Genomic DNA, 16,266 nt, shown 5'->3' on the forward strand with positions numbered 1-16,266 from the left:
CATGTGTTAGTAGCGATTACAATTATTCCCAAGTGTTTGTAGCGTTTACAATTATTCCCTGGGGATAGTAGCGCTTACAATTATGCCCCAGTGATAGTAGCGATTACAATTATTGCCAAGTGTTAGTAGCGATTACAATTATTCCCAAGTGATAGTAGCGATTACAATTATTCCCAAGTGATAGTAGCGATTACTCTTCTTCCAAAGTAGTAGTTGCGTTTACAATTATTCCCAAGTGATTGTAGCGTTTAGAATTATTCCCAAGTGATAGTACCGATTACAATTATTCCCAAGTGATAGTAGCGATTACACTTATTACCAGGTGATAGTAGCGTTTACAATTATTCCCAAGTGAAATTAGTGACTAAAATTATTCCCAAGAGATAGTAGCGATTACAATTATTCCCAAGTAATAGTAGCGATAACAATTATTCCCAAGTGATAGTGGCGATAACAATTATTCCCAAGTGATAGTAGCGATTACAATTTGTCCCAAGTGATAGTAGCGATTACAATTATTCCCAAGTGATAGTAGCGATTATATTTATTCCCAAGTGATAGTAGCGATTATAATTATACCCAATGATAGTAGCGATAACAATTATTCCCAAGTGATAGTAGCGATTACAATTATTCCCAAGTGTCAGTAGCGATTACAATTATTCCCAAGCGTTAGTTGCGTTTACAATTATTCCCAAGTGATAGTAGCGATTAGAATTATTCCCAAGTGTTAGTAGCGATTACAATTATTCCCAAGTGTTAGTCACGATTACAATTAATCCCAAGTGTTTGTAGCGTTTACAATTATTCCCTGGGGATAGTAGCGCTTACAATTATGCTCCAGTGATAGTAGCGATTACAATTACTTCCAAGTGATAATAGCGATTACAATTATTCCCAAGTGATAGTAGCGATTACAATTCTTCCAAAGTAGTAGTTGCGGTTACAATTATTCCCAAGTGTTAGTAGCGTTTACAATTATGCCCTGGGATTGGTAGCGCTTACAATTATGCCCCAGTGATAGTAGCGATTACAATTATTTCCAAGTGATAGTAGCGATTACAATTATTCCCAAGTGATAGTGGGGATAACAATTATTCCCAAGTGATAGTAGCGATTACAATTTGTCCCAAGTGATAGCAGCGATTACAATTTTCCCAAGTGATAGTATCGATTTCAATTATTCCCAAGTGATAGTAGCGATTACAATTATTCCCAAGGGATATTAGCGATTTTAATTATTCCAAAGTGATAGTAGCGGTTACAATTATTCCAAAGTGTTAGTAGCGATTACAATTATTCCCAAGTGATAGTGGCAATTACAATTATTCCCAAGTGATAGTAGAAATTACAAATATTGCCAAGTGATAGTAGCGATTACAATTATTCCCAAGTGTTAGTAGCGATTACAATTATTCCCAAGTGTTAGTCGCGATTACAATTATTCCCAAGTGTTAGTAGCGTTTACAATTATTCCCTGGTGATAATAGCGCTTACAATTATGCCCCAGTGATAGTAGCGATTACAATTATTTCCATGTGATAGTAGCGATTACAATTATTCCCAAGTGATAGTAGCGATTTGAATTATTCCAAAGTGATAGTAGCGATTACAATTATTCCCAAGTGATAGTGGCAATTACAATTATTCCCAAGTGATAGTAGAAATTACAAATATTCCCAAGTGATAGTAGCGATTACAATTATTCCCAAGTGTTAATTGCGTTTACAATTATTCCCAAGTGATAGTAGCGATTACAATTATTTCCATGTGATTGTAGCAATTACAATTATTCCCAAGTGATAGTAGCGAAAAGAATTATTCCCAAGTGATAGTAGCGATTACAATTCTTCCATAGTAGTAGTTGCGGTTACAATTATTCCCAAGTGATAGTAACGTTTAGAATTATTCCCAAGTGATAGTACCGATTAGAATTATTCCCAAGTGATAGTAGCGAATACAATTATTCCCAGGTGATTGTAGCGATTACAATTATTCCCAAGTGAAATTAGTGACTAAAATTATTCCCAAGATATAGTAGCGATTACAATTATTCCCAAGTAATATTAGCGATAACAATTATTCCCAAGTGATATTGGCGATAACAATTATTCCCAAGTGATAGTAGCGATTACAATTTGTCCCAAGTGATAGTAGCGATTACAATTATTCCCAAGTGATAGTAGCGATTACATTTATTCCCAAGTGATAGTAGCGATTATAATTACACCCAAGTGATAGTAGCGATAACAATTATTCCCAAGTGATAGTAGCGATTACAATTATTCCCAAGTGTCATTAGCGATTACAATTATTCCCAAGTGAGAGTAGCGATTACAATTAATCACAAGTGATATTAGCGATTACATTTATTTCCAAGTGATAAGAACGATTACAATTATTCCCAAGTGAGAGTAGCGATTATACTTATTCCCTAGTGATAGTAGCTATAACAATTCTTCCCAAGTGATAGTAGCGATGACAATTATTCCCAAGTGTTAGTGGCGATTACAATTATTCCCAAGTGTTATTAGCGATTACAATTATTCCCAAGTGTTAGTAGCGCTTGCAATTATTCCATGAGGATAGTAGCGCTTACAATTATGCCCCAGTGATAGTAGAGATTACAATTATTCCCAAGTGTTAGTTGCGTTTACAATTATTCCCAAGTGATAGTATCGAATGCAATTATTCCCAAGTGTTAGTAGCGATTACAATTTTTCCCAAGTGTTAGTCGCGATTACAATTATTCCCAAGTGTTAGTAGCGATTACAATTATTCCCAAGTGTTATTAGCGATTACAATTATTCCCAAGTGTTAGTACCGTTTACAATTATTCCCTGATGATAGTAGCGCTTACAATTATGCCCCTGTGTTTGTAGAGATTACAATTATTCCCAAGAGATAGTAGCGATTACAATTATTAACAAGCGTTAGTTGCGTTTACAATTATTCCCAAGTGGTAGTAGCGATTACAATTATTCCCAAGTGTTAGTAGCGATTACAATTATACCCAAGTGTTAGTCGCGATTACAATTAATCCCAAGTGTTAGTAGCGTTTACAATTATTCCCTGGGGATAGTAGCGCTTACAATTATGCTCCAGTGATAGTAGCGATTACAATTATTTCCAAGTGATAGTAGCGATTACTATTATTTCCAAGTGATAGTAGCGATTACAATTATTCCCAAGTGATAGTAGCGATTACAATTCTTCCAAAGTAGTAGTTGTGGTTACAATTATTCCCAAGTGTTAGTAGCGTTTACAATGATGCCCTGGGGATAGTAGCGCTTACAATTATGCCCCAGTGATAGTAGCGATTACAATTATTTCCAAGTGATAGTAGCGATTACAATTATTCCCAAGTGATAGTAGCGATAACAATTATTCCAAAGTGATAGTAGCGATTACAATTTGTCCCAAGTGATAGCAGCGATTACAATTATTCCCAAGTGATAGTATCGATTTCAATTATTCCGAAGTGATAGTAGCGATTACAATTATTCCCAAGTGATAGTAGCGATTATAATTATTCCCAAGTGATAGTAGCGATTACAATTATTCCAAAGTGATAGTAGCGATTACAATTATTCCCAAGTGATAGTGGTAATTACAATTATTCCCAAGTGATAGTAGAAATTACAAATATTCCCAAGTAATAGTAGCGATTACAATTATTCCCAAGTGTTAGTTGCGTTTACAATTATTCCCAAGTGATAGTAGCGATTACAATTATTCCCAAGTGTTAGTAGCGATTACAATTATTCCCAAGTGTTAGTCGCGATTACAATTATTCCCAAGTGTTAGTAGCGTTTACAATTATTCCCTGGGGATAATAGCGCTTACAATTATGCCCCAGTGATAGTAGCGATTACAATTCTTCCAAAATAGTAGTTGCGTTTACAATTATTCCCAAGTGATAGTAGCGTTTAGAATTATTCCCAAGTGATAGTACCGATTAGAATTATTCCCAAGTGATAGTAGCGATTACAATTATTCCTAGGTGATTGTAGGGATTACAATTATTCCAAAGTGAAATTAGTGTTTACAATTATTCCCAAGTGATAGTAGCGATTACAATTATTCCCAAGTAATAGTAGCGATAACAATTATTCCCAAGTGAAAGTGGCGATAACAATTATTCGTAAGTGATAGTTGCGATTACAATTTGTCCCAAGTGATAGTAGCGATTACAATTATTCCCAAGTGAGAGTATCGATTTCAATTATTCCCAAGTCATAGTAGCGATTGCAATTATTCCCAAGTGATAGTAGCAATTACAATTATTCCCAAATGATAGTAGCGATAACAATTATTCCCAAGCGATATTAGCGATTACAATTATTCCCAAGTGTCAGTAGCGAATACAATTATTCCCAAGTGATAGTAGCGATTACAATTATTCCCAAATGATAGTATCGATTACAATTATTCCCAAGTGATAGTATCGGTTACAATTATTCCCAAGTGATAATAGCGATTACAATTAATCCCTTGTGATTCTAGCGATTACAAATATTCCCAAGTGATAATAGCGATTACAGTTATTCCCAGGTGATAGCGATTATAATTGTTCCCAAGTGATAGTAGCGATTAAAATTATACCCAAGTGATAGTAGCGATTACAATTATTCCCAAGTGTTAGTAGCGATTACAACGATTCCCAAGTGTTAGTAGCGATTACATTTATTCCCAAGTGTTAGTAGCGTTTACAATTATTCCCTGGGGATAGTAGCGCTTACAATTATACCCCAGTGATTGTAGAGATTACAATTATTCCCAAGTGATAGTAGCGATTACAATCATTCCCGAGCGTTAGTTGCGTTTACAATTATTCCCAAGTGATAGTAGCGATTACAATTATTCTCAAGTTTTAGAAGCGATTACAATTATTCCCAAGTGTTAGTCGCGATTACATTTATTCCCTGGGGTTAGTAGCGCTTACTATTATGCCCCAGTGATAGTAGCGATTACAATTATTTCCAAGTGATAGTAGCGATTACAATTATTTCCAAGTGATAGTAGCGATTACAATTATTCCCAAGTGATAGTAGTGATTACATTTCTTCCAAAGTAGTAGTTGCGGTTACAATTATTCCCAAGTGTTACTAGCGTTTACAATTATGCCCCAGTGATAGTAGCGATTACAATTATTCCCAAGTGATAGTAGCAATTACAATTATTCCCAAGTGATAATAGCGATTACAGTTATTCCCAGGTGATAGTAGCGATTACAATTTTTCCCAAGTGTTAGTAGCGATTAAAATTATTCCCAAGTGTTAGTAGCGATTACAATTATTCCCAAGTGTTAGTAGCGATTACAATTATTCCCAAGTGTTAGTAGCGATTACAATCTTTCCCAAGTGTTAGTAGCGTTTACAATTATTCCCTGGGGATATTAGCGCTTACAGTTATGCCCCAGTGATAGTAGAGATTACAATTATTCCCAAGTGTTAGTAGCGATTACAATTATTCCCAAGTGTTAGTTGCGTTTACATTTAGTCCCAAGTGATTTTAGCAATTACCATTATTCCCAAGTGTTAGTAGCGATTACAATTATTCCCATGTGTTAGTAGCGATTACAATTATTCCCAAGTGTTTGTAGCGTTTACAATTATTCCCTGGGAATAGTAGCTCTTACAATTATGCCCCAGTGATAGTAGCGATTACAATTATTGCCAAGTGTTAGTAGCGATTACAATTATTCCCAAGTGATAGTAGCGATTACAATTATTCCCAAGAGATAGTAGCGATTACTCTTCTTCCAAAGTAGTAGTTGCGTTTACAATTATTCCCAAGTGATTGTAGCGTTTAGAATTATTCCCAAGTGATAGTACCGATTACAATTATTCCCAAGTGATAGTAGCGATTACACTTATTACCAGGTGATAGTAGCGTTTACAATTATTCCCAAGTGAAATTAGTGACTAAAATTATTCCCAAGAGATAGTAGCGATTACAATTATTCCCAAGTAATAGTAGCGATAACAATTATTCCCAAGTGATAGTGGCGATAACAATTATTCCCAAGTGATAGTAGCGATTACAATTTGTCCCAAGTGATAGTAGCGATTACAATTATTCCCAAGTGATAGTAGCGATTATATTTATTCCCAAGTGATAGTAGCGATTATAATTATACCCAATGATAGTAGCGATAACAATTATTCCCAAGTGATAGTAGCGATTACAATTATTCTCAAGTGTCAGTAGCGATTACAATTATTCCCAAGCGTTAGTTGCGTTTACAATTATTCCCAAGTGATAGTAGCGATTAGAATTATTCCCAAGTGTTAGTAGCGATTACAATTATTCCCAAGTGTTAGTCGCGATTACAATTAATCCCAAGTGTTTGTAGCGTTTACAATTATTCCCTGGGGATAGTAGCGCTTACAATTATGCTCCAGTGATAGTAGCGATTACAATTATTTCCAAGTGATAATAGCGATTACAATTATTCCCAAGTGATAGTAGCGATTACAATTCTTCCAAAGTAGTAGTTGCGGTTACAATTATTCCCAAGTGTTAGTAGCGTTTACAATTATGCCCTGGGATTGGTAGCGCTTACAATTATGCCCCAGTGATAGTAGCGATTACAATTATTTCCAAGTGATAGTAGCGATTACAATTATTCCCAAGTGATAGTGGGGATAACAATTATTCCCAAGTGATAGTAGCGATTACAATTTGTCCCAAGTGATAGCAGCGATTACAATTTTCCCAAGTGATAGTATCGATTTCAATTATTCCCAAGTGATAGTAGCGATTACAATTATTCCCAAGTGATATTAGCGATTATAATTATTGCCAAGTGATAGTAGCGGTTACAATTATTCCAAAGTGTTAGTAGCGATTACAATTATTCCCAAGTGATAGTGGCAATTACAATTATTCCCAAGTGATAGTAGAAATTACAAATATTGCCAAGTGATAGTAGCGATTACAATTATTCCCAAGTGTTAGTTGCGTTTACAATTATTCCCAAGTGATAGTAGCGATTACAATTATTCCCAAGTGTTAGTAGCGATTACAATTATTCCCAAGTGTTAGTCGCGATTACAATTATTCCCAAGTGTTAGTAGCGTTTACAATTATTCCCTGGGGATAATAGCGCTTACAATTATGCCCCAGTGATAGTAGCGATTACAATTATTCCCAAGTGATAGTAGCGATTATAATTATTCCCAAGTGATAGTAGCGATTACAATTATTCCAAAGTGATAGTAGCGATTACAATTATTCCCAAGTGATAGTGGTAATTACAATTATTCCCAAGTGATAGTAGAAATTACAAATATTCCCAAGTAATAGTAGCGATTACAATTATTCCCAAGTGTTAGTTGCGTTTACAATTATTCCCAAGTGATAGTAGCGATTACAATTATTCCCAAGTGTTAGTAGCGATTACAATTATTCCCAAGTGTTAGTCGCGATTACAATTATTCCCAAGTGTTAGTAGCGTTTACAATTATTCCCTGGGGATAATAGCGCTTACAATTATGCCCCAGTGATAGTAGCGATTACAATTCTTCCAAAATAGTAGTTGCGTTTACAATTATTCCCAAGTGATAGTAGCGTTTAGAATTATTCCCAAGTGATAGTACCGATTAGAATTATTCCCAAGTGATAGTAGCGATTACAATTATTCCTAGGTGATTGTAGGGATTACAATTATTCCAAAGTGAAATTAGTGTTTACAATTATTCCCAAGTGATAGTAGCGATTACAATTATTCCCAAGTAATAGTAGCGATAACAATTATTCCCAAGTGAAAGTGGCGATAACAATTATTCGTAAGTGATAGTTGCGATTACAATTTGTCCCAAGTGATAGTAGCGATTACAATTATTCCCAAGTGAGAGTATCGATTTCAATTATTCCCAAGTCATAGTAGCGATTGCAATTATTCCCAAGTGATAGTAGCAATTACAATTATTCCCAAATGATAGTAGCGATAACAATTATTCCCAAGCGATATTAGCGATTACAATTATTCCCAAGTGTCAGTAGCGAATACAATTATTCCCAAGTGATAGTAGCGATTACAATTATTCCCAAATGATAGTATCGATTACAATTATTCCCAAGTGATAGTATCGGTTACAATTATTCCCAAGTGATAATAGCGATTACAATTAATCCCAAGTGATTCTAGCGATTACAAATATTCCCAAGTGATAATAGCGATTACAGTTATTCCCAGGTGATAGCGATTATAATTGTTCCCAAGTGATAGTAGCGATTAAAATTATACCCAAGTGATAGTAGCGATTACAATTATTCCCAAGTGTTAGTAGCGATTACAACGATTCCCAAGTGTTAGTAGCGATTACATTTATTCCCAAGTGTTAGTAGCGTTTACAATTATTCCCTGGGGATAGTAGCGCTTACAATTATACCCCAGTGATTGTAGAGATTACAATTATTCCCAAGTGATAGTAGCGATTACAATCATTCCCGAGCGTTAGTTGCGTTTACAATTATTCCCAAGTGATAGTAGCGATTACAATTATTCTCAAGTTTTAGAAGCGATTACAATTATTCCCAAGTGTTAGTCGCGATTACATTTATTCCCTGGGGTTAGTAGCGCTTACTATTATGCCCCAGTGATAGTAGCGATTACAATTATTTCCAAGTGATAGTAGCGATTACAATTATTTCCAAGTGATAGTAGCGATTACAATTATTCCCAAGTGATAGTAGTGATTACATTTCTTCCAAAGTAGTAGTTGCGGTTACAATTATTCCCAAGTGTTACTAGCGTTTACAATTATGCCCCAGTGATAGTAGCGATTACAATTATTCCCAAGTGATAGTAGCAATTACAATTATTCCCAAGTGATAATAGCGATTACAGTTATTCCCAGGTGATAGTAGCGATTACAATTTTTCCCAAGTGTTAGTAGCGATTAAAATTATTCCCAAGTGTTAGTAGCGATTACAATTATTCCCAAGTGTTAGTAGCGATTACAATTATTCCCAAGTGTTAGTAGCGATTACAATCTTTCCCAAGTGTTAGTAGCGTTTACAATTATTCCCTGGGGATATTAGCGCTTACAGTTATGCCCCAGTGATAGTAGAGATTACAATTATTCCCAAGTGTTAGTAGCGATTACAATTATTCCCAAGTGTTAGTTGCGTTTACATTTAGTCCCAAGTGATTTTAGCAATTACCATTATTCCCAAGTGTTAGTAGCGATTACAATTATTCCCATGTGTTAGTAGCGATTACAATTATTCCCAAGTGTTTGTAGCGTTTACAATTATTCCCTGGGGATAGTAGCGCTTACAATTATGCCCCAGTGATAGTAGCGATTACAATTATTGCCAAGTGTTAGTAGCGATTACAATTATTCCCAAGTGATAGTAGCGATTACAATTATTCCCAAGTGATAGTAGCGATTACTCTTCTTCCAAAGTAGTAGTTGCGTTTACAATTATTCCCAAGTGATTGTAGCGTTTAGAATTATTCCCAAGTGATAGTACCGATTACAATTATTCCCAAGTGATAGTAGCGATTACACTTATTACCAGGTGATAGTAGCGTTTACAATTATTCCCAAGTGAAATTAGTGACTAAAATTATTCCCAAGAGATAGTAGCGATTACAATTATTCCCAAGTAATAGTAGCGATAACAATTATTCCCAAGTGATAGTGGCGATAACAATTATTCCCAAGTGATAGTAGCGATTACAATTTGTCCCAAGTGATAGTAGCGATTACAATTATTCCCAAGTGATAGTAGCGATTATATTTATTCCCAAGTGATAGTAGCGATTATAATTATACCCAATGATAGTAGCGATAACAATTATTCCCAAGTGATAGTAGCGATTACAATTATTCTCAAGTGTCAGTAGCGATTACATTTATTCCCAAGTGTTAGTAGCGTTTACAATTATTCCCTGGGGATAGTAGCGCTTACAATTATGCTCCAGTGATAGTAGCGATTACAATTATTTCCAAGTGATAATAGCGATTACAATTATTCCCAAGTGATAGTAGCGATTACAATTCTTCCAAAGTAGTAGTTGCGGTTACAATTATTCCCAAGTGTTAGTAGCGTTTACAATTATGCCCTGGGATTGGTAGCGCTTACAATTATGCCCCAGTGATAGTAGCGATTACAATTATTTCCAAGTGATAGTAGCGATTACAATTATTCCCAAGTGATAGTGGGGATAACAATTATTCCCAAGTGATAGTAGCGATTACAATTTGTCCCAAGTGATAGCAGCGATTACAATTTTCCCAAGTGATAGTATCGATTTCAATTATTCCCAAGTGATAGTAGCGATTACAATTATTCCCAAGTGATATTAGCGATTATAATTATTCCCAAGTGATAGTAGCGGTTACAATTATTCCAAAGTGTTAGTAGCGATTACAATTATTCCCAAGTGATAGTGGCAATTACAATTATTCCCAAGTGATAGTAGAAATTACAAATGTTGCCAAGTGATAGTAGCGATTACAATTATTCCCAAGTGTTAGTTGCGTTTACAATTATTCCCAAGTGATAGTAGCGATTACAATTATTCCCAAGTGTTAGTAGCGATTACAATTATTCCCAAGTGTTAGTCGCGATTACAATTATTCCCAAGTGTTAGTAGCGTTTACAATTATTCCCTGGGGATAATAGCGCTTACAATTATGCCCCAGTGATAGTAGCGATTACAATTATTTCCATGTGATAGTAGCGATTACAATTATTCCCAAGTGATAGTAGCGATTTGAATTATTCCAAAGTGATAGTAGCGATTACAATTATTCCCAAGTGATAGTGGCAATTACAATTATTCCCAAGTGATAGTAGAATTTACAAATATTCCCAAGTGATAGTAGCGATTACAATTATTCCCAAGTGTTAGTTGCGTTTACAATTATTCCCAAGTGATAGTAGCGATTACAATTATTTCCATGTGATTGTAGCAATTACAATTATTCCCAAGTGATAGTAGCGATTAGAATTATTCCCAAGTGATAGTAGCGATTACAATTCTTCCATAGTAGTAGTTGCGGTTACAATTATTCCCAAGTGATAGTAACGTTTAGAATTATTCCCAAGTGATAGTACCGATTAGAATTATTCCCAAGTGATAGTAGCGATTACAATTATTCCCAGGTGATTGTAGCGATTACAATTATTCCCAAGTGAAATTAGTGACTAAAATTATTCCCAAGATATAGTAGCGATTACAATTATTCCCAAGTAATAGTAGCGATAACAATTATTCCCAAGTGATATTGGCGATAACAATTATTCCCAAGTGATAGTAGCGATTACAATTTGTCCCAAGTGATAGTAGCGATTACAATTATTCCCAAGTGATAGTAGCGATTACATTTATTCCCAAGTGATAGTAGCGATTATAATTACACCCAAGTGATAGTAGCGATAACAATTATTCCCAAGTGATAGTAGCGATTACAATTATTCCCAAGTGTCATTAGCGATTACAATTATTCCCAAGTGAGAGTAGCGATTACAATTAATCACAAGTGATATTAGCGATTACATTTATTTCCAAGTGATAAGAACGATTACAATTATTCCCAAGTGATAGTAGCGATTATACTTATTCCCTAGTGATAGTAGCTATAACAATTCTTCCCAAGTGATAGTAGCGATGACAATTATTCCCAAGTGTTAGTGGCGATTACAATTATTCCCAAGTGTTATTAGCGATTACAATTATTCCCAAGTGTTAGTAGCGCTTGCAATTATTCCATGAGGATAGTAGCGCTTACAATTATGCCCCAGTGATAGTAGAGATTACAATTATTCCCAAGTGTTAGTTGCGTTTACAATTATTCCCAAGTGATAGTATCGAATGCAATTATTCCCAAGTGTTAGTAGCGATTACAATTTTTCCCAAGTGTTAGTCGCGATTACAATTATTCCCAAGTGTTAGTAGCGATTACAATTATTCCCAAGTGTTATTAGCGTTTACAATTATTCCCAAGTGTTAGTACCGTTTACAATTATTCCCTGATGATAGTAGCGCTTACAATTATGCCCCTGTGTTTGTAGAGATTACAATTATTCCCAAGAGATAGTAGCGATTACAATTATTAACAAGCGTTAGTTGCGTTTACAATTATTCCCAAGTGGTAGTAGCGATTACAATTATTCCCAAGTGTTAGTAGCGATTACAATTATACCCAAGTGTTAGTCGCGATTACAATTAATCCCAAGTGTTAGTAGCGTTTACAATTATTCCCTGGGGATAGTAGCGCTTACAATTATGCTCCAGTGATAGTAGCGATTACAATTATTTCCAAGTGATAGTAGCGATTACTATTTTTTCCAAGTGATAGTAGCGATTACAATTATTCCCAAGTGATAGTAGCGATTACAATTCTTCCAAAGTAGTAGTTGTGGTTACAATTATTCCCAAGTGTTAGTAGCGTTTACAATTATGCCCTGGGGATAGTAGCGCTTACAATTATGCCCCAGTGATAGTAGCGATTACAATTATTTCCAAGTGATAGTAGCGATTACAATTATTCCCAAGTGATAGTAGCGATAACAATTATTCCAAAGTGATAGTAGCGATTACAATTTGTCCCAAGTGATAGCAGCGATTACAATTTTTCCCAAGTGATAGTATCGATGTCAATTATTCCCAAGTGATAGTAGCGATTACAATTATTCCCAAGTGATAGTAGCGATTATAATTATTCCCAAGTGATAGTAGCGATTACAATTATTCCAAAGTGATAGTAGCGATTACAATTATTCCCAAGTGATAGTGGCAATTACAATTATTCCCAAGTGATAGTAGAAATTACAAATATTCCCAAGTAATAGTAGCGATTACAATTATTCCCAAGTGTTAGTTGCGTTTACAATTATTCCCAAGTGATAGTAGCGATTACAATTATTCCCAAGTGTTAGTAGCGATTACAATTATTCCCAAGTGTTAGTCGCGATTACAATTATTCCCAAGTGTTAGTAGAGTTTACAATTATTCCCTGGGGATAATAGCGCTTACAATTATGCCCCAGTGATAGTAGCGATTACAATTCTTCCAAAATAGTAGTTGCGTTTACAATTATTCCCAAGTGATAGTAGCGTTAAAATTATTCCCAAGTGATAGTACCGATTAGAATTATTCCCAAGTGATAGTAGCGATTAAAATTATTCCTAGGTGATTGTAGCGATTACAATTATTCCAAAGTGAAATTAGTGTTTACAATTATTCCCAAGTGATAGTAGCGATTACAATTATTCCCAAGTCATAGTAGCGATTGCAATTATTCCCAAGTGATAGTAGCAATTACAATTATTCCCAAATGATAGTAGCGGTAACAATTATTCCCAAGCGATATTTGCGATTACAATTATTCCCAAGTGTCAGTAGCGAATACAATTATTCCCAAGTGATAGTAGCGATTACAATTATTCCCAAATGATAGTAACGATTACAATTATTCCCAAGTGATAGTATCGGTTACAATTATTCCCAAGTGATAATAGCGATTACAATTAATCCCAAGTGATTCTAGCGATTACAATTATTCCCAAGTGATAATAGCGATTACAGTTATTCCCAGGTGATAGCGATTATAATTGTTCCCAAGTGATAGTAGCGATTAAAATTATACCCAAGTGATAGTAGCGATTACAATTATTCCCAAGTGTTAGTAGCGATTACAACGATTCCCAAGTGTTAGTAGCGATTACATTTATTCCCAAGTGTTAGTAGCGTTTACAATTATTCCCTGGGGATAGTAGCGCTTACAATTATACCCCAGTGATAGTAGAGATTACAATTATTCCCAAGTGATAGTAGCGATTACAATTATTCCCGAGCGTTAGTTGAGTTTACAATTATTCCCAAGTGATAGTAGCGATTACAATTATTCCCAAGTTTTAGAAGCGATTACAATTATTCCCAAGTGTTAGTCGCGATTACATTTATTCCCTGGGGTTAGTAGCGCTTACTATTATGCCCCAGTGATAGTAGCGATTACAATTATTTCCAAGTGATAGTAGCGATTACAATTATTTCCAAGTGATAGTAGCGATTACAATTATTCCCAAGTGATAGTAGTGATTACAATTCTTCCAAAGTAGTAGTTGCGGTTACAATTATTCCCAAGTGTTACTAGCGTTTACAATTATGCCCCAGTGATAGTAGCGATTACAATTATTCCCAAGTGATAGTAGCAATTACAATTATTCCCAAGTGATAATAGCGATTACAGTTATTCCCAGGTGATAGTAGCGATTACAATTTTTCCCAGGTTATAGCAGCGATTATAATTATACCCAATTGATAGTAGCGATTATAATTATTCCCAAGTGTTAGTAGCGATTACAATTATTCCCAAGTTTTAGTAGCGATTACAATTATTCCCAAGTGTTAGTAGCGATTACAATCATTCCCAAGTGTTAGTAGGGTTTACAATTATTACCTGGGATAGTAGCGCTTACAATTATGCCCCAGTGATAGTAGAGATTACAATTATTCCCAAGTGATAGTAGCGATTACAATTATTCCCAAGTGTTAGTTGCGTTTACAATTAGTCAAAAGTGATAGTACCAATTACAATTATTCACAAGTGTTAGTAGCGATTACAATTATTCCCATGTGTTAGTAGCGATTACATTTATTCCCAAGTGTTTGTAGCGTTTACAATTATCTCCTGGGGATAGTAGCGCTTACAATTATGCCCCAGTGATAGTAGCGATTACAATTATTGCCAAGTGATAGTAGCGATTACAATTATTTCCAAGTGATAGTAGCGATTACAATTATTCCTAAGTGATAGTAGCGATTACAATTATTCCCAAGTGTTAGTAGCGATTACACTTATTACCAGGTGATAGTAGCGATTACAATTATTCCCAAGTGAAATTAGTGACTAAAATTATTCCCAAGTTATAGTAGCGATTACAATTATTCCCAAGTAATAGTAGCGATAACAATTATTCCCAAGTGACAGTGGCGATAACAATTATTCCCAAGTGATAGTAGCGATTACAATTTGTCCCAAGTAATAGTAGCGATTACAATTAATCCCAAGTGATAGTAGGGATTACATTTATTCCCAAGTGATAGTAGCGATTATAATTATACCCAAGTGATAGTAGCGATAACAATTATTCCCAAGTGTTAGTAGCGATTACAATTATTCCCAAGTGTCAGTAGCGATTACAATTATTCCCAAGTGAGAGTAGCGATTACAATTAATCACAAGTGATATTAGCGATTACATTTATTTCCAAGTGATAAGAACGATTACAATTATTCCCAAGTGATAGTAGCGATTATACTTATTCCCTAGTGATAGTAGCTATAACAATTCTTCCCAAGTGATAGTAGCGATGACAATTATTCCCAAGTGTTAGTGGCGATTACAATTATTCCCAAGTGTTAGTAGCGATTACAATTATTCCCAAGTGTTAATAGCGCTTGCAATTATTCCATGAGGATAGTAGCGCTTAAAATTATGCCCCAGTGATAGTAGAGATTACAATTATTCCCAAGTGTTAGTTGCGTTTACAATTATTTCCAGGTGATAGTATCGAATGCAATTATTCCCAAGTGTTAGTAGCGATTACAATTTTTCCCAAGTGTTAGTCGCGATTACAATTATTCCCAAGTGTTAGTAGCGATTACAATTATTCCCAAGTGTTATTAGCGATTACAATTATTCCCAATTGTTAGTACCGTTTAGAGTTATTCCCTGGGGATAGTAGCGCTTACAATTATGAACCAGTGTTTGTAGAGATTACAATTATTCCCAAGTGATAGTAGCGATTACAATTATTAACAAGCGTTAGTTGCGTTTACAATTATTCCCAAATGATAGTAGCGATTACAATTATTCCCAAGTGTTAGTAGCGATTACAATTATTACCAAGTGTTAGTCGCGATTACAATTAATCCCAAGTGTTAGTAGCGTTTACAATTATTCCCTGGGGATACTAGCGCTTACAATTATGCTCCAGTGATAGTAGCGATTACAATTATTTCCAAGTGATAGTAGCGATTACAATTCTTCCAAAGTAGTAGTTGTGGTTACAATTATTCCCAAGTTTTAGTAGCGTTTACAATTATGCCCTGGGGATAGTAGCGCTTACAATTATGCTCCAGTGATAGTAGCGATTACAATTATTTCCAAGTGATAGTAGCGGTTACAATTATTCCCAAGTGATAGTAGCGATAACAATTATTCCCAAGTGATAGTAGCGAGTACAATTTGTCCCAAGTGATAGCAGCGATTACAATTATTCCCAAGTGATATTATC

Source organism: Periplaneta americana, chromosome 6, assembly GCF_040183065.1.
Source record: "Periplaneta americana isolate PAMFEO1 chromosome 6, P.americana_PAMFEO1_priV1, whole genome shotgun sequence".
Taxonomy (NCBI): Eukaryota; Metazoa; Arthropoda; class Insecta; order Blattodea; family Blattidae; genus Periplaneta; species Periplaneta americana.